Source organism: Panthera leo, chromosome A1, assembly GCF_018350215.1.
Source record: "Panthera leo isolate Ple1 chromosome A1, P.leo_Ple1_pat1.1, whole genome shotgun sequence".
NCBI classification, from domain to species: domain Eukaryota; kingdom Metazoa; phylum Chordata; class Mammalia; order Carnivora; family Felidae; genus Panthera; species Panthera leo.
The window spans coordinates 91,515,626-91,535,335 of NC_056679.1; the positions used below are offsets into that span (position 1 = coordinate 91,515,626).

Sequence of the window (19,710 nt, forward strand, 5' to 3'; positions counted from 1 at the left end):
TAAGGGACAACATGGAATCAGGCACTTGGCTGACTTAGAATCTATCATCTTTCTCACATTTGTCTGCACTTAAGTCCTGCTCCCCAAAGGACACTTTCTGAAGAGATCCAAATACCTAAGGTGATCTGTTGGTTAGCTACAGCCAGAAAAGAGCTCCATGTACCTGGGTTAACATGGGAGCTCAGACCTAGGCTCGGTGAGTGGCCTTTGCCCATGAGTCAAGCTCCAGGCAAGCTGGGCCCACTGGGCTGGAGCAGATGCCCCTGGGCTCCTGGTACCCAGACATGCCCTCTGAGGCTCTCCTGCAAAGGTTGTACAGAGGCAGCATCCCCAGGCACCCCTAAGCATCCAGGCACTGCATCCCTGAGGTTGCTCCATGTAACATGGGGTCATTCTGAGTGGGCTCTCCTGATGCAGACACCCACCCACCTGCTGCTCTCTTTTTCCCCTCATCTGCCACAGGACCCCAGGGACAATTCTGTACCATATGACATGAAGCATGCAGGCTTCTGTACCTTATGACATCATAAAGAATGCAGCCTACTGCAGGCTGGCCACAGTCCTGTGTTCCCCTGATGACCAAGATCAGAGGCACTGCTCATCCCACCTTTCTCTAGAACAAAAGGAGGGTGGGTAAGATAACCCAGAATGATATAACTGGCCAAGGAGCACTCACTGGGTCTAGGCAGATGCCAAATGGGATCTGCAACTGAGACCATATGGACAGACTGGTACCCTACTTCCCCACTCAGGTGGCACCTCCTGAACAAGAAATACTGCAGGATCTTCTAGAAGAGGCACTGCCCCAAGAAGGTGATGAAGCCCACAGGACATTTTCATCAAAACAGCCACACACATCTCAATGGGGTCACCCATGCTAGGCCAATCCTGGGTGAGATTTCTATCCATCAGAGAAAAGTAGGACACCTCTTGGCCAAAGAAGTGGCTATAAAGGAGCTTTGAGGACACTTCCAAACTGTATCCTTCTGAAGACCAGTCTATAGATGTAGAACATTCAATCCTCAGTGTGAAAGCTTTCATTGAAAGAAGTTTTAACATGTGACTGGAAACTTCCATCTTCTCTTGGGTTCACAGTACATCATCTCCCAGTTTTCCTGGGAAAGACCAGCTCAGGTACAGGTGTGAAAGGACTGGCAGAGAACAAAGGCCTCAATCCTAGAGACAATCAAGAAGGACAGTAGCTGAGTAGGGCTTGACTCCATCTACAGGCAGCACTGGAAATCCACCAGAAAACATCCTTGAGATCCAGAGACAGCTCTCAGCAGAGGGGAAGGGAGGCTGATGGCTCTACACTCTGGGACCTCAGGCTCAGCCTCACACAAGCAGCCTTCCTGGGGAAAGTGTAGAGGAACCTGGAAATTTCCCCCAGGGCTACTGGGCGCTGATGAGCAGACACTGGGTGACTTGGGCTTGCAGATGTAGCAAGTGGACCCAGAACCTGAGGAAGGCAAAGAGGCAAGTGAACTCTCTCTCACCCATGTTCAAGGTCCAACCTCAGAAATCCCAGTACCTCCCAGAGCTCTATCACACCAGGAAGGCCAGCAGCAGTCTATTCCATGAACACTGCCTGAGAGAAGGTTGGACAGGACACACCTGAGGGTCAAGTGGAAAACAAGGTCATGAGAGTCTATTGCCTGCCATATATTCACATGGGATTCCAACTTTGGAACCAGCTGCCATTGCCAAGACCCTAAAGCCAGTGGGGTGGGTCACATTCATGAACTGCAGGCCTGGTGGATGCAGAGGCTGCTCTGGCTGAGGGCAGTCTGACCTTGACTGCTACATGGCTCAGGAACCTAAACTTTCAACATGACCAGGGCCCCTGGGAGGCTCAAGTGGCCCAGTAGAGAGGTGTGGTGAGGACCTCCAGGACCCAGCTAGGCACCCAGGGCCTGAGTCTCCCCTTGTCACCTTCAAGCCCGTCTCTTCAACTTTACCCAAGAGAAAGTCTCAGCTCACCTAGGGAGCAGGACCCAAATTCCCCTCCCTCTGAACCAGATCTGAAGGATTTGACATTCTCTGGAACATTGATCCAGACTCCACTGGGGAGACAAGGTATTAGTATGGTTCACCATACCCATGAATCCTTCTTTCAACAAAGCCAAGGTCATGAATAAGCTTTGAAATGGAAACAAATAACCTTGAACTTTCCCCCTGTAGCCAGGATAGGAGGCGAGAGACAGGGAAGCTAAGGAACAGGGAGGGGGCTCAGCTTCCTGAGGCCTTGAGATTGAGATAGCAGGGGGAGAAGTGTGGCCACTCATTCTAAGTGCTCACAGGCTCATTGACCTTCAAGGAACAACTTGTATATCAGAGAGAACAACCTTTCGATCCTGCCTTCAGCATTTTGTAGGAGCACAGCCTTGACCTTTCATTTAGAAGTTCTGGGGCCTCAGCCTCCTAGGACACTGAGCTGCAGCTGCTTCAATCAAATATTTTTGTATTATGTAAACATCCATGCATGTATGCCGAGGTCACCAAGGTCTTACATCCGTTTCTCTACATGCCTCTCAAGACGCATCAATGAAATTTCCTCCTGATAGAAATCCCAGCTTACTCTGGTCTTTTTCTTCAAAACAATCATTACACAAGACACTTCACTTTCCTGTCATTAACTTCAGTCAAAACCATTAGGAGTCGTGTGTGTGTGTGTGTGTGTGTGTGTGTGTGTGTGTGTGTGTGTGTGTCTGTCTGTCTATCTCAGAATTGATTTTGGGCTTCGAGTCTGGTTGTGAGGTGCCCCCACTCCCATTGTCCCCTGCCCTCCAATGTGGCACCTGCACAGGAGTCTGAGACATCCTTTGCCAAAGTCCCAGAATGAAGACTGAAGGGTACCTAGAGACACAAATAGAAGTCCAGAATGAAAATAAGGTCACCATGAGATGAGATGATGGCAGAAGAGTTAGAAATTGTGCTAATATCATCTCCCCAAGTCCAGGTTCCCCAAGAGCCTTCCAGCAGAGTCTTGATGAAGTCTCTACCAAAGACCTTGAGACCATTCCACAGAGGAATCCGCCCAATGCTGCAGCTTCCAGGCAGAAGTTCAGGAAATTCTGCTCTGAGGACACATCTGGGCCCAGGGATGTCCTCAGACATCTCTAGGAGTTTGCTAGACAGTGGCTGAGACCTGATATTCACACAAAGGAGATGTGGAGATACTGGTACAAGAGCAGTTGCAGGCCATCCTGCTTAGGATCTCAGAGCACAGGCCCAGAGAGGTCAGCCTGGAGTCAGAATCACTAGCTAAGGCCTGTCACTGGGTTCTTGCTCAGCCTACATGTGAGAAGTCACCAAAGTTCTCTTTGTTGGTCCAAGAGCCAACTGCACTCATGGGGAAATATGAACCTTGGTTTTTTTGAGCTTGCCTTTGACTAGTTGTAATAAGAATCCATCATAACCCATGTCTGGACCTCTCTCTGGCTGAGGCAGATCTCATTCCTGGGACTGAGCTCTAGCTAGAAAGTTTCTCTACTCTGTTAGGACAGTCAGCCCATTGCTTGATTTTGCTCTGTTGAATGCCTCTATTTCTGCACTTTCTGACATGCTTTAATAAGTTATGTATCCAAAAAGGTAAATTGCTTCAACTTTCAGAATTCTTGATTCTTGCTGTGGCGGCATGAATGGAAGCTTCTGTAACCCCATCCAGGAAACTAACATTTCAAGGACCTCTCAAATGAAAGTTTGGTCTTAAAAAATTAGGATTCAGCCCTTAGACAAATATTGTCTTCCTGCTCAGAAGATGAACTTTGCAGAATGGAGTTGGCCTCAAGGCCACTAAAGGATGCTTGTGAGCAACCCTGGATCCAAAAATGAACATTCCAAGGAACCAGATCCTTGGTCTCGGGTGTCAAAACCCAGGCAGAGGAACTCCGCTAGGACCATTGCGAGACAATGCACGCATAGATTAGAGACAGGGGTGGCTATAGGCACATCGGCTGGATTTTTGGTGCAGTCAACCTGTCTCAGAGCCCCTCCCCCTGGGGCAGGTCTCGGGAAGTAGACACTGGTGCCTGAACATAGTTAGACCAGGCTCTGTGCTCACCCTGGGAGGCCTCTCAAAGACCCTCCTTCAGGGCACAGGAGGCAGCTACTACAGAACTAGAACCTGGGGGCCCTTCTCTTGGTACTGGGAGTGATTAAGAAGGCTGCCAGGTGGATATCCCCACCCACCTACCCATCCATCCAGAGGCCTCAAGAGACAACTTCCTGCCCTCAGATTTCATGAAGCATCTGTTGGTCAGGAGTGAACACATGATGTTGGTCTGACCCAGGCTCACACCTGGATGACCCAGCAGTCAGGGCCACTTGGTCCTCACCTTTTACCTGCAGACTTGAGGGAGAGACCAGCATCACCAGGGGGCACAGGGGACACCAAAGGGCTCAAGGGTCTACAGTGGGAGAGAGAAGACTCCTTGCAGAGGTTCAGGATGGGACTCCCCTCAGCACAGACTTGGTCCTGATGTCTGAGTCTCCTGTCCACAGCCCCACCCCTTACCTACACTCAAGCCTCTGCCCAAGCACTTGGATTTAAGTGACCGGCAAATCCCTCAGTTCCTCTCTGCTCCAATTTCTTTTCCCGACAGTCTTACAATATAATGTTCCTCCTGTCATCCAGGAATACATAGTGACTCCCTCTCCAAATGCCTCCAAGTCATGACCATGGCACTTCAGCCACTGTCCTTGGCTCCCCCAGGCACCCACATCTGACCCATGAAGACCCTCCTCTAGGAAAACCTACCATGTTCATTCAAATCTAGTACTTTGTAGGATATGGACACAGTGACCCTTGTATTCAAGTATTCAGCCAAGAACTTAAGTTTACACAGGAAGTATTTAACTGAAGTTCTTATATTTTTGCTAAAAGTATTGTACACTAAGAAGTAAAACCATTTCTCTCACAGTGAGGATTTGCCATAAGCTTTAAGGCTGAACAATGGCATTTCCTCACGTGATCAAGACAGCCCTACAAACTTTTAAAAAGTCACTTCATCAAATGCAGAGTCCGTCTCAGGAAGAATTCCAGGTCTGGCCCTCGTCCTCTTCCCTGAGCTGCTCTGATATTTATAAAGCTCTTGAGTCTCCCAGGAGAAAAAACAAGGAAATTAAAAGAACCCAGACTAGTGGACCCTCCTGGGGCTGAGCTGCTGCACTCAGAGCACATACTAGAACCACCCAGGACCTTCAGAACTGCTACTACTTGGGTCCTGCCTGGATCATCACATCAGAATCCCTGAAGAAGGGACCTCATTAGCACTGGGAAACCCTCTTCAGGTAGTTCTAATCTATAGTCTCAGTGTGACTCACTAAAATCCCAGCCCCTGCAGCACAGTGAGGTGGGGAAGTCAAGGAGGCTCCCGCTCTCATATGGCTCATGACAGGATACTTGCTATTCCTTGACAGGAGGAAATCTCCACCCAGGCTGCATGCTGAAATCACCCAGACACTTCAAAAACGTCAGTTCCTGGACCTCACCCTCAGGTACTGAAGTCTCCAACACTGGGACTGACCTTTGAAAAGAGGAATCCACTGTCACCTCAGGACTAGGAAGGAGTCTGCAGGTGAATTCACTCACACACATGATCCCTGCTCTGACTGACCTCAGACAGCGAGTGGGGAAGGGGACTTGACCAAGGACTTACACTGAAATTGACTAAGTGTTGGCTGAGGTCAAGGACAGACTAAGGGACAGTACTTATGATGAGTGCACTCTGGAAAGTCTTTATGCACAAGACAACAGACACCTCAGACAGGAGTAGGAGGCCAGCTTGATGAAAAGTCCTGGAGAGGGACATGCAACTAACACAGAAGGAGCACAGCTCCCAAGACCTAAGGATGTTTGATATTCTCAGCATGGTGCGGTATGGATGCTTGATGTTCTCAGTGTGGCTGAAACAGATGATTGAGGAAATTCAGCTTGATCGAGTGGACAGATATGAAAAAGAAATTCCTGTCCTGAATAGCCTAAGAAAGAGGCTTGGTCTGCATACCAGGGACAGGGAGAGAAAGATCCCTATCATAATGCTGTGGCTGTTGACCTTGAGTGACTTTCCATGCCTGGACTTTTTTCTTCTAGTGTGAAAACAGATCTAGTTCACACCCTGTATGAGTGATGGTGATTTCTCTTAAGTTGAAGCTGTGAGTGAGCTATGAAGGGAATTCAGGAATTGTTCCCTATGAGAAGATGGTGTGGTCCCCCCCATGTGACTTACATGAACATCCTAAGATCCCTGATGGGATCCCTATACCCTCAGATGTCCATGGTATCTCCACACCCATTTCCTGTCTCCTCTTCAGCAGATTCCACCCCAGACAGTGAGCCATTGCTTAGGACTGAACTTTAATTTTTTTTTTTTTCAACGTTTGTTATTTATTTTTGGGACAGAGAGAGACAGAGCATGAACGGGGGAGGGGCAGAGAGAGAGGGAGACACAGAATCGGAAACAGGCTCCAGGCTCCGAGCCATCAGCCCAGAGCCTGACGCGGGGCTCGAACTCACGGACCGCGAGATCGTGACCTGGCTGAAGTCGGACGCTTAACCGACTGCGCCACCCAGGCGCCCCTGAACTTTAAGATAATTTGAACATCAAAGCCTACTGCACCTGACACAAGGGATACCATGGCCACTTCTAGTCTCCATATCCAATGGCATGAAAAGCTGTGTGAATGAATAAAAGGACATCTATTTCTGTCTTGTGCTTGGGACTTAGAACACAGACCTCAGAGCATGGAGAAAACTCAGCTTCCTGGGCCTTGGGACCCATCATTCTTCTCCCTCTCCTCCATTGCCCTACCTGCATGGAGACTCCTTCCCCATCATGGTGGCTTCAAGTCCCAGAGGAGGAAGTAAGACTCCTGATGTTAGCCTTTCCTGAGGGATCAGATGGCTATTCCTTCAGGTTCCTGGGCGTCACTCCCTCCATTTAATGTACAGCTCCCGTCTCTCACTTCAGAACTACATAGTGTAGTTTATAAGTTTTAATATAACAGGTTTATTTATACCTTATCTTTTAGACCTTTTTCTCCACATTTCCTTGAAAAAGTTCACTGGATGATTCCATCTCTTGAGTAGACTCAAAGTATTAATTATGTCAGGTAAACATCCATCTATATACATCCACCTTATTTCACCTTCCTAACAATGCCTAAAGTAAGACCAAACACTAGATTGGGGTATTCGAAAAAATATCTTTCTCATGGATAATATAGGCTTGGCGAGAACTCAGTTGTCTTATGGGTCATAGAAGGCACCCATCATCTCATCGCTGGGGCAGAAATGAACATTTGAGCCCAGAGCTGGGGTTAGTTGACAACTTCTGACCTACATGTTAAATCCCAGGCTGAGGGTCACATTAGGATCTGCTGCCCTGGGCAGTTTACTACACATCAGTTAATGACAGCCATGGGTACAGGAACATCTGACCAGAATTGGAAAAACCACCACCCTAATCAGAGACCTCCCTCCACCCAGGGACAAGCTCCTGTGTACAGTTACCCATATAAAGAGGGTTAATTTAACACCAAGGACAAGACACACAGGGTTGACAGTGAAGATGCTACTGCTGGTGCCCATGAGAAGAATCTTTAATGTCAGAACTATTTCAGTTCTAGAGTGAAGAACCATCAGCTAATTTAAGAGTTCTACACAGACTGGGGTTTCTGTACTTCCCACTTACACGGAACCCCTCAGCAAGGAAAAAAATTCTGAGATCAGGGGTGTGTATTTGTGAAAATTCCCCAACCTTTCACCATGTGACTCCAGAAACCCCAGCTTATCTCTAGACCACAACACACCTTCTCCCAGGATTCCACACACAACTCAGCTCAGGTGCAGGTGTGGGATGATGGCATAGGAGAACAAAGGCTCCCAAACCTGGATGAACCAACTGGAACAGTGGCCTGGTTGGCCCTGACTCCATCCATAGGCAGTTCTTGGAATCCACCAGGACACAGCCCTCAGCTCAGCACACAGTCCCAGCTGAGAGAGAGGCTGAAAGTCACAGCTACTTCCAAGGACGTCTGAACTCAACCCCACACAAGCAGCCTCGTGGAAAGTGAGGAGCAGCGTGGACATCCACACACACACACACACACACACACACACACACACACCATGACTGGCGGTTGAGGAGCTGACACTGGGAGACTTGGGCAAGTGGATCCAGAACATCACGAACCCTGGAGGCAGGTGGAATCTCTGGTCCATCCTTCCCATTTGGCCATCAGAAATTCCACTACATCCCAGAAGGCCATCAGTTGACAAATGATCTACACAACCTTCATTATTGGTAGTTCAACACCTCACTGAAAGGTTGAAAGGAAACAGTCATGTGAGTCTGCCATCTGTCACCTTTTCAGGCTAGGGATTCCAACATGGAACCAGCTACCTTTGCCAGTTCCCAAAGCCAGGAGGATGGGTCACATTCATTGACTACAGTCCCTGGGTTACAGGGGTTGCTTTGGCTGAGGGCAGTCTGACCTGGACTCCTTATAGAATATGAACTTTAAACGTGAGCAGGATGCCTGAGAGGCTCAAGCGGCCCAGGAAGTGATGTGTGATTAGGACCTCCAGAACCTGGCCAGGCACTCAGGGCCTGAGTCTTCCCCTGTCACCTTCAAGCCCATCTCAACTTCACCCAAGAGAAGATCCATCTCGCCACAGGATCTAGATAGATCCTTCATAAACTCTGAACCAGATCTGGAGATTTTAAGATCCTCTGAACATTGATCCCAACTCAATTTAGCACAGCCCCCTATACAAATGAACTCCTTCTCCAAGGTCAAGGTCATAAATAAATCTTGAAAAGGGAATAGACAACTTTGATCCTTCTCCTTGTAGTCAGGATTGGAGCAGAGAGACAGAGAAACCAAGAGCTGGGAGGGGCTCAGCTTCCAGGGGCCTTGAGGTTGAGATAGCAGAGGGAGAATTGTGACCATTTATTCTTAGTACCCACAGGCCCATTGATCTTCAAGAAACAACTTGTACATAGAGAATAGCTTTTCAATCCTGCTTTCAGAATTTTCTAGTAGGGCAACCTTGACCTTTCATTTAGAAGTTCTGGGCCTCATCCTCCTACAACATTGTGCTGCAGTTGCTGCAAGAGTCATTCTTAGAATATTTGTGTCACGTATACATCCGTGTACACACTGAGATCATATGGTCTTACATCCATTTCTCCACATGCCTCACAAAAGGTATAAGTGAATTCTCCTATTCTAGATCCCAGTTAACTCTAGTCTTTCTCTTCAAAACTATCTTTACACACAACAATTCACTTTCCTATTACTAATGAGTTTAGCCAAAACATTAGGATTCAGTCCTTGGACTAATAGGATCTTCCTGCTCAGAAACAAACTTGGTGAGAACTGAGAGGACGTCATGGTCACTAGAGGGAGCATATGAGTGGCCATGGATCAAAAAAATGAACATTCCAGGGAACCCAAACCCTCCATCTTAGGTGTCAAAACCCAGGCAGGGACTCTGCTAGGACCAGGGGGGTGGGCAATGCACCCATAGATCAGTCAGACAGGGGTGGCTGCAGGCACATCAGCTGGGTTTAAGTGCAGTCACCTTGGCTGGGAGCCCCTCCCTTGGGGACATCTTTGTGGAGGTAGACAAGGTGCCTGAACCTGGTTAGACAAGACTCTACGTGCTCACCCCAGGAGGCATTTCAAAGACCCTTCTTCAGGGCACAGAAGGCAGCTGCTGCAGGTATACCAGGACCCGGGGTCCCTTCTCCTGGTACTGGTGATGACTGTAAAAAGACTGCCAGGTGGATACCCCCACCCACCTACCCATCCACCCAGATGCCTCAAGAGACATCTTCCTACCCTCAGATTTCATGAGGTATCAAGGAGTCAGGAGTGAACATGATGCTGCTCTGAACAAGGTAGGACCAAGATAACCCAGCACTAAGAGGCACCTGTCCCCATCCTTTCCTGAGACCTTAGGGAGATGCCAGCCACCACCAGGGGGCACAGGGACAGCAGAGGGCTCGAGGGTCTAGAGGGGAGGACCAGGGATCCTCTAGAAGAGGGTCAGGCTAGAACTTGCCCTGAGTGTCCCCGTGTCTGAGCCACCTGTTGACAGGCCCACCTCACCTACATTCAGCCTCTACTCACACATTTGGGTTTTAGGGACCAGCAAATCTCTCAGTTTCTCCCTTTGCTCCAGTTTCTTTTCTCAACAGTCTTAATATAGTGTTCCTTGTGTCATCCAGGAATATACAGTGACTCCTCTCCAAATGCCTCCAAGTCACTTCTATCACATCAGCCACTGTCCTGGGCTCACCCAGGCACCCACAGTTCTGACCCATGAAGAAAACCTAGTAGATTCATTCATGTCTAGTACCTTGCCTGTAAGATACTAACACAGTGCCCCGTCGTGTTCAAGTATTCAGCCACGAACTTAAATACGTTCTGTGTAAATACGTTTAACTGAAATTCCTATATTTTTGCTGGAAATGTTTTACACTAGGTGAAAGTGTTTAGCTTACAGTGAGGACTTACCATAAATTTTGAGGATGAATCGGAGCATTTGCTCACATGTCATCTTGAGGACATACAGCCCTACAAACATTTGAAAAGTCACTTCGTCAAATGTAATGCCAATTGAGAGAGTCAGTCTCAGGAAGAATTCCAGGTCTGGCCCTCGTCCTCTTCCCTGAGCTGCTCTGATCTTTATGAAGTTCTATTCAGTCTCTCAGAGAGAAAAAAAAACAAGGAAAGTAAAGCAAAACCAGACAGTCTGACCTTTTTGACACTGAGCTACTGCACACAGAGGGCTCATTAGAACCAGCCGGGACCTTCAGAACTGCTGCTACTTGGGCCCCACCTGCATTGTCACATCAGACTCCCTGAAGAAGGGACCTCATCAGCCCTGGGAGACCCCCTCCAGGCAGTTCTAATTGACAGCCTCAGTGTGACTCACTAAAATCCTAGTGCCCCAGATCACAGTGAGGTGGGGAAGCCAAGGAGGCCCCTGCTTTCAGGTGCAGCTCATGACAGGGTACATACCATTCCTCTGTGGGAGGAAATCTCCACCCAGGCTGCATGTTGAAATCACCCAGCTGCTTCAAAAATGTCAGTTATTGGACCTCACCCTCAATGTACTGAAGTCCCCAAAGGGACTGACTTTTGAAAAGAGGAATCCACTGTCCCTTCAGGACTGGGAAGGAGTCTGCAGCTGAATTCAGTTGCACACACGATCTACCAGCTCACTGACCAGGACTTATGTATAATTTACTAAGTGTTTGGTGAGATCAAGAACAGACTACAGAGGGGTCACCTGCTGGAAGAACTTTATGTGCAAGACAACAGACACCTCAGTCAGAGGTAGGAGCCAGCTTGTGAATAGCCATGGAGGGTGATGTGCAGCTAACAGAAGGAGCACGGCTCCCAAGACAAAAGATGTTCAATGTACTCAGGATGGTGCAGATCAGTGTGGCTGGAGCATGGGTAATTAAGGAAATTCATTCAGCCAGATCTATCGAGTGGACAAACATGGAAGACAAATTGCAGTCCTGAATAACCAAGAGGCTTGATCTGCACACCAGGAATGTGAGAGAAAGATTCCCATCAGAATGCTATGGATGCTAACCTTGAGACAGACCTTCCTGGATTTTTTAGTTCTAGTGTGGAAACAGATCTAGTTTATGCCCCCTATGTGTGATGATGGATATCAGATTTCTGCTTAAGTTGAAGCTGTGAGTGAGGGATGAAGGGAGTTCAGGAATTGTTCCCTATGAGTAGATGCTATGCCCACCCCCAACATGTGATCTACATGAATGTCCTAAGGTCCCTGGATGGGATCCTTGCCCTCTCAGCTGTCCATGGGATCTCCACACCCATTTCCTGTCTCCACCCCAGTGGACCCCACCCCAGAAGCAGTGAGCCACTTTTTATGACTGAGGTTTAAGACAATTTGAACACTGAAGCCTACTGCACCTGACACAAGGGATGCCATGCCTGCTGCTGTGTAATGGAATGAGAAGACCTCTAGTTCTGTCTTGTCCCTGGGGCTCAGGTAGAACACAGACAGAGACCAAGGGCAGGAAGAAAACTCGGCTTCCTGGGCTTTGGGACCCATCATTCTTCTCCCTCTCCTCCATTGCTCTTCCTGCATGGAGACTCCTTCCACATCATAGGGACTTTCAGATCATAGAGGAGAGAGTTAGAATCCTGCCTTTACCTTTCCTGCCTGAGGGATCAGATGGCTGTTCTTTCAGGTTCCTGGGCCTCATTCCTTCCATTTAATGTACAGCTGCTACTTCTCACTTCTTGTATTACAAGTACCTAGCATAGTTTTCTAGATATTCATATTAATATGTGTTTATTCTGTATTTTTTAGACCTGTTTCTCCACATTTTCTGGGACAACTTCAAATGAACACATCCCCTTGAGTAGACTCAAGTTTGGTCCTTCAACAATTGCTCAGTTTCAAACATCTACATCTATGTACACACGCACCTTATTTCTCTTTCCTAACAATACCTGAAATAAGACCAAACAATCCAGAGGAGACTGTGTGCAAAAATTCCTTTACCATGGAGAATAGAAGCTTGGTGAGAACTCAGTTTGCCTGATGGGGTGCCCTCTATGACCTCATCCTCTCAACCTGGGGCAGAAAAGAACATTTGCACCCAGATCTGGGGTTGGTTAACAACTTCTGATCTGGGTGTTAAATTCCAGGCTAAGGGTCACACTAGGATCTGCTGCCCTGGGAAGTACACCACAGATCACTCAATAACAGCCTTGGGAACTGGTGCTCGACCACCCTGATCAGAGACTTTCCCCACAGAGACAAGACCCTCTGTTCAGTTACTCGTATAAGGAGGACTGGTCTAACACTAAGGACAAGACATGCAGGGTTGCTAGTGAGGATGGTACTACTGACACCCATGTGGAGAGCCTTTAATGCCAGAACTATCTCAATTCCTGACTGAAGAACCATCGGCTGAGTTAGGAGTTCTACATAGGCTGGTGTTTCTGCACTTCCCACTTGCATGGAAACTCTCAGCTAGGAAAAAATTCTGAAATCAGGGGTATGCATTTGGAAAATACCCCAATCTTTCAATCTCTAGGTAGAGGCATGGGGCTCAATGATGCTCTGCAACCTCTGGCCACATTGTCATCAGGCACACATCCAAGGCCCTCAAATCAAGCTAGTTTAGGGGCACCTGGGATTTAAGACAGGCACTCCAAGCTTAAGTCCTTGAATTAACCACAGCTTTGTGGATAGGAATGACTCAACCAGGCGGGTGAGACAGAAGGTCTCCTTTATGGTTTTTAAAACCACCAGAGATCTCAGTTGGCCCATCCATACTTGACCAATCAAGGGTGAGCTTTCCATACCTATTAGAGAAAATGCTGGCCAGAGCCAACGGATATACACAAACTTTGACAACGCCTTCAAAATATCTGCTTTAGCCAAATCTACAGATCTGGAATTTCAGCCTGATTTCGGAATTGTTTCACTGAAAGATGGTTTACTATGTGACCCTGGAAATCTCTCTAGACCACAGCACATCTTCTCCCAGGATTCCACACACAGCCTAGGTCAGGTGCAGGTATGGGATGATGGCATAAGAGAACAAAGGCTCCCAAACCTGGATGAACCAACTGGAACAGTGGCCTGGTTGGCCCTGACTCCATCCATAGGCAGCTCTTGGAATCCACCAGGACACAGCCCTCAGCTCAGCACACAGTCCCAGCTGAGAGACACTGAAAGTCACAGCTACTTCCAAGGACCTCTGAACTCAACCCCACACAAGCAGCCTCATGGAAAGTGAGGAGCAGCATGGACACCCCCCACACACACACACCATGACTGGCGGTTGAGGAGCAGACACTAGGAGACTTGGGCAAGTGGATCCAGAACCTCACAAACCCTGGAGGCAAGTGGAATCTCTCTGGTACATCCTTCCCATTTGGCCATCAGAAGTCCCACTGCATCCCAGAGCTCTGTCACACCCAGAAGGTCATCAGTAGACAAATGATGAACTACTGACAGAAGGCTTTGTAGATCAACACTTCACTGCAAGGTTGAAAGAAAACAAGGTCATTCAAGTTTGCCACCTGTCACCTATTCCACCTATTGCAACCTTTGTCAAGTTCCCAAAGCCAGTGGAATGGGTCACATTCCTGGACTATAGGCCCTGGGGTTACAGGGGCTGCTTTGGCTGAGGGAAGTTTGACCTTGACTGCTATATGCTCTGGAATATGAACTTTAAACATGGCCAGGATGCCCAAGAGGCTCAGACAGCCCAGGAAAGTGATATGTGATGAGGACCTCCAGAACCTGGCCAGGCACGCAGGGCCTGAGCCTTCCCCTGTCACCTTCAAGCCCGTCTCCTCAACTTACTCAAGAGAAGGTCCCATCTCTCCACAGGATCTAGATAGATCCTTTACAAACTCTGAACCAGATCTGGAAACTTCAAGATCCTCTACAACATTGATCCTAACTCCAGTGTGGAGACAAGATATTAACACAGTCCCCTGTATGCATGAACTCTTCCTTCCCCTAGGTTGAGGTCATAAATAAACTTTGGAATGGACAGCTTTGATCTTTCTCCCTGTAGCCAGGATTGGAGAAGAGAGACAAGGAAGCCAAAGAACTGGGAGTGGTCTCAGCTTCCCAGGGCCTTGAGTTTGGCCACCCTTCTCCTGCATTCTCATTGTTAGTGTTCACAGGCTCATTGACCTTCAAGGGGCACTTTTACATCAGAGAGAACACTTTATATCCTGCCTTCAGCGTCTTCTAGGAGGACAGCCTTGTCCTTTCATTTGGAAGTTCTTGGCATCATCCTCCTACAATATTGAGCTGAAGGTGCTGTAATAGTCTTAGAATATTTCCATGTCATGTGTACACCCATGCACGTATGTCGAGATCACATGGTCTTTACATCCATTTCTCCACATGCCTCACAAGAAGTGTAAATGAACTTTCATCCCGTTATAGATCCCAGCTTACTCTAGTCTCTCTCTTCAAAACTATCATTACACCCAATGGTTCACTTTCCTATTACTAATAAGTTTAACCCAAACAATTAGGATTCAGTCCTTGGACAAGTAACTGTCTTCCTGCTAACATGAACTTTGTGAGAACTTAGCTAACCGCATGGTCACTAGAGGGCGCTTGTGAGCAACCATAGATCCAAAAGTGAGCATTCCAGGAACTCAGACCCTCTGTCTGGGTGTCAAACCCCAGGCAGAGGGACTCTGCTAGAACCAGGGGGTGGGCAATACACCCATAGATTAGTCAGAGACAGGGGTGGCTGCAGGTACATCTTCTCGGTCTTATGTTCAGCCACCCTGTCTGGGGGCCCCACCCCTAGGGCATCTCTGTGGAGGTAGACACTGGTTAGACTGGACTCTCTGTGCTCACCCTGGGAGGCTTTTCCAAGAGCCTCCTTCAGGGCACAGTAGGGGAAACAAAAGCAGTCCCAGGTGCACCAGGGCTCAATTTCCTTTTCTTGGATCACAGGATGGGGCAGTAGGGGTGTGTGAGGACTTGCACAGATTGCAGGCTAGATACCCTATCTCCTACCTACCCATTCACCCAGAGGCCTCCACAAACAACTTGCTGCCTTCAGATTCCTGGTTGCATCCAAGGAGTCAGGAGTTATTCACCAGGTCCTGACCAAGGTAGGAACTGGATGACCCAAAAGTCAAACTCCTGGTCCCCACCCTTTCCCCTGAGACCTGTGGGAGGTGACAGCTGACACCTGGGGCACCCTGGACACCACAGGGATGGAGGGTCTATAGTAGGAAGGTCAGTGTGGGACTCCTCCTCAGCACAAAAATCATCCCTGTGTGTTTGAGCCCCCTGTCCCCAGTTTCAGTCAGACTCCTCACACACTTGGGCTTAAATGGTCTCAAACCTCCCCCTGTTTTTTCCCCCCTCTGGTCCACTCTTTTCCCCCTGACAATCCAAAAATTTTATTTCTCTTTTGTCATTCAGGAACCTGTGACTATCTCTATAAATAGTTCCAAGTCCCTTCCATTGCACATCTGAAACTATCTGCCCTTGGCTCACCCAGAATTTGCCATTTACGGACCTTCCTCTAGGAAAACCAAGTATGTCCATTCACTTCAAGTACTTTTGCCTGTACGATACTAACACAACGCTCCTTGTATTCAAGCATTCAGCCAAGAGTTTCAACCTATCTACACAGGAAGCATTTTTAATAGAAACAATTTCTTACAGCGTTGGGTTTCCATAAGCTTTCAAGGTGAAACAGCATTTCCTCAGATCACCTCTGCAGGACAAATAGCCCTAAGAATATTTGACAAACCCATTATCTGATCTGCAAACCCTCCGGAGGAAATCTCTGGAAGAGTTTCTAGGTCAGGCTCCAGTCCTCTGCCTCAAGCTGCTGGGTTCTCATAAAATGCTTTCATTTCTCAAGGGGTGAGGGGGAGCAAAATCAGAAGAGCCTGACCATTTGGACCCTATTGGAGTAAATTTACCCATCCTGATGGTGCATTAGAACCACCTGGGACCTTCGGAACTGCTGACACTTTGGACCCCACCTGGATCGTCACTGGAGGATCCCTGAAGGGAGCCCCCCTCAGCACTATGAAAGGTCAGCGAGTTCTAATTTACAGCCCAGGAATGAGTCCATTACAAAATCCCCACCTCCCTGGAGCACAGTGAGGAGGGGTGGGGATGGGGAGAAGACTAAGGAGGCCCCCCCACCCCCGCTCTCAGCTGCAGCTCATGGCAAAATGCACGCTATTCCTCTATGGGAATAGAGCTCTACCAGGCTGCTCGTTGGAATAAACTAAAGAACTTTTTACAAATACGAAGTGGTGGGCCTCAGCCCAAAGTAATTCAGTCCAAATCACTGGCATTGGTCTTTGACAAACGCCCCAAGTGATTCCACTTAACATTCCAGGTCCTATTAAGTTTTGAAGCATCAATGTTGGGAAGCTATTCTAATTTGCTTACAGACATGATCCATGATTTCACGGAGCTTAAAGACCACTGGAAGGTCTAGACTTGACCAAGGAGTTACATCACGTGTACAACATGAGTCCGTTTTCAAGACTGAGTAACAGACAGCACCTGAGAAGGTGTTTGTGCACAGAGGACTGAAAATCTGAGGGAGGAGCAGGAACCAGCTTGATAAATAGCACTGGGGGGGTGGGTGGGGGGGATAATGGGAAGGGAGTACTTCACACAGAAAAGCTAAGTCCCCAAGAGAAAGTTGTACCACTGTGGTCCAGAGATGAGAGAAGGTAGGTGTGCCTGTCCTACTGATCTGAAGCTTCATTCTGGGTCAACCTGGCACAGTGTCTGCCCCGAACGGTCCTAGGAAGACATTTGGCCTACATATATAGGACATTGAGAGCAGGGACCACATTAAGGTGCTACAGCTGCTGTCCATGGGAGTGACCCTGAATGCCTGGGCCATTTGAGAATCAGTGTGAAGAAAATTCTCTATAGGGCATTTAGCTATTAGGATATCAAAATGTTCTACTATAAAGTGGCTGCTGACACTATGGGGGAAATTGCTCCCCATGAGGTGCTACCATGGGCCTCCCCACCTGTGATCTACATGGAGCATCCTGGAGACATAGATGGGAGCCCTGAGCCTTCCATAGCATTTCCATGCTTGACTCCTGCCTTTCTCCCAGCAGACCCTGCACCTAGCAACCTAGAACACCTCTGACTTGGATTCACATCCAGAACTTCAACTGGGTTCTACTCCAACTTCAGAGATAGGGAATGTTATGACTCCTTTTGGCAAAACCCAATGGAATGAAAAAAAAAAAACAGATGTGGAATTAACTAGAGGACCATCTAGCTTGGCCATATGGCTAGGGCTTAAATGACACCAAAAAAAGTGGAGAAAGCCAAGGAGCAGAGAGGGAGCTCAGCTTTTTAATGATTTGGGATCAGTAACCCCCTCACTCTCCTCTCCGAATATCCTTGCTGGAGGATGATTTGCCCTCAAGGAAAGCTCACAGACGGAGGAGGCAATAGGAGAGTATCTTGCCCTCCATATTTCTGGATGCTTGAACAGAATCCCTTTAGTGTTCTTGGGCCTCATTTACCCCTTGGGAGGCTATAGCTGATGCCTCATATTTCAGAGCTTCTTTGCGAATAGGACCAAATGGCTTACAATGTAAACTATCTTAGCTCTCAAAGCTGTTTATCCACATTTCCTGGGCCAACTTTATGAAACTGTTCCTTTTCCTCTGTAAATCCAAAACTTGTCCATCTTTCTCTTGAATAATTCCGATCACTTACATACCATCTTATCTTTCACTTTCCTACTAAGAACTAAAATAAGGCCATGTTAATTAGTACAGCAGGGCTTGGCATAATATTGCTTTCCCATGGAGAACACAAGCTTTGTGAGAACTTGGTCAGCCCATGGGTCAGCTATCAAGCCCCATGATCTCACCCCTGGGTGGACTAGAATGTTTGCAGCTGGAGGCAAGTTTGGTTCAGAACCATTATTTGTTCTCTGAAATCCCAGGCAGAGGAATACAGCTAGGACCCATGGACGTGGACAACCCACCATATCAGTCACAGACCCGTGTGGGCACAGACACACTTGCCAGGGACTGTAGCACCACCAAGCCCCTCCCCACCCTGGAGCTATCTCCTCTATCCAGTTAACCCCTGTAAGGAGGTTTCATCTGAACATCGAACACCAGGGGAGAAGGGTTGCCACTGAGGATGCTATTGCTGTGGTCCATGGCAAAGACCCTTCACACCAGAATTATTTTAATTCAAGAGTGAAAGGAACCCAGGTAATTCCATAGTTTTATGGAGTCTGGGGCTTGGTCCTTTTTGACTGGAGCTCGCAGGGAGGTTAAGAGAAAAAAACTATTCTGAAGTCAGGTGTGTGCATTTGTGAAGACAACTTAGTCTGCAGCTGAGGGTCTAAGGCCCAGAATCCTTTAGAATCACTGCCCTAATTGAGGCCAGGCACACCTTCTCCCAGTTATCTGAGCAGATGCTAGGTTGCAAAGAGATTTGGCAGGGGTTATCAATATCCCAGTCCTTCAGTGAATCAAGGGCTGAACGCTGCATGAGCCTGCCTCAATCACAGGGAAGACTTAAACCCCCGCCCCTCCCCTCCCCATGGAGTACACCAGGACCCCCAGATAATTCAGGATGCACCCAAAAATCACAGAGCCAGTGGGAATGCTGGGGCTCTGTACTTCTGTGGAAAACCAGGGCTTGGTACCTAGTGCTCACTGTGGGTGGAGGCCAGTTCCTGCCCGAGGGCCTCTAGGTCCCCTCCACCTTGTCAATGACCCCTTTAGCCCTCCACTCTCCCCTTCTTCCCCCCTCCCCCTTCCATCTACTGCTCCGCTTATGGTTTGGGTAAGAGTCAAATTCTCTGCACACCTCCCTTCTCTCTGCTCTTGACTTGTGTTTCTTAAAACCTTGATGTCATCAGTAATTGTTACCAATGCCCTTCCTTGACCCCGTTAGCTTCAGATGCAGCCCTTCTCATTCCAGCCCAGAACTCGGCAGACACCCAGTGGATCCCATACAAACCCTTGTTTTCCTCTTTTTTCCCCCCTTGCTCTCCAACCCCTTGTTGACAACTGTTTCCACCCAAGCACATGGCTATCACTACTTATCTGTTGAAACCCCAATCACTTTTACCTGAGTCCCTCTCTATTCCTTCCAGATTCCCTAGAACTCCCAAGTTTTGGCTGTGACCT

General features: G+C 48.1%; 1 long non-coding RNA gene across 2 annotated transcripts; it reads left to right on the plus strand.

The window, feature by feature from the left end:
* The first annotated feature begins 544 nt into the window (after positions 1–544).
* On the plus strand, positions 545–16,643 carry LOC122216310. 2 transcript variants are annotated; one of them, XR_006200826.1, is made up of 3 exons: positions 545–2,076; positions 5,422–5,579; positions 16,428–16,643. It is a non-coding gene; the product is annotated as an uncharacterized LOC122216310 (long non-coding RNA). The 2 variants fall into 2 exon arrangements; XR_006200824.1 differs by lacking the exon at positions 16,428–16,643 and adding an exon at positions 6,319–6,356.
* Positions 16,644–19,710: the final 3,067 nt, after the last annotated feature.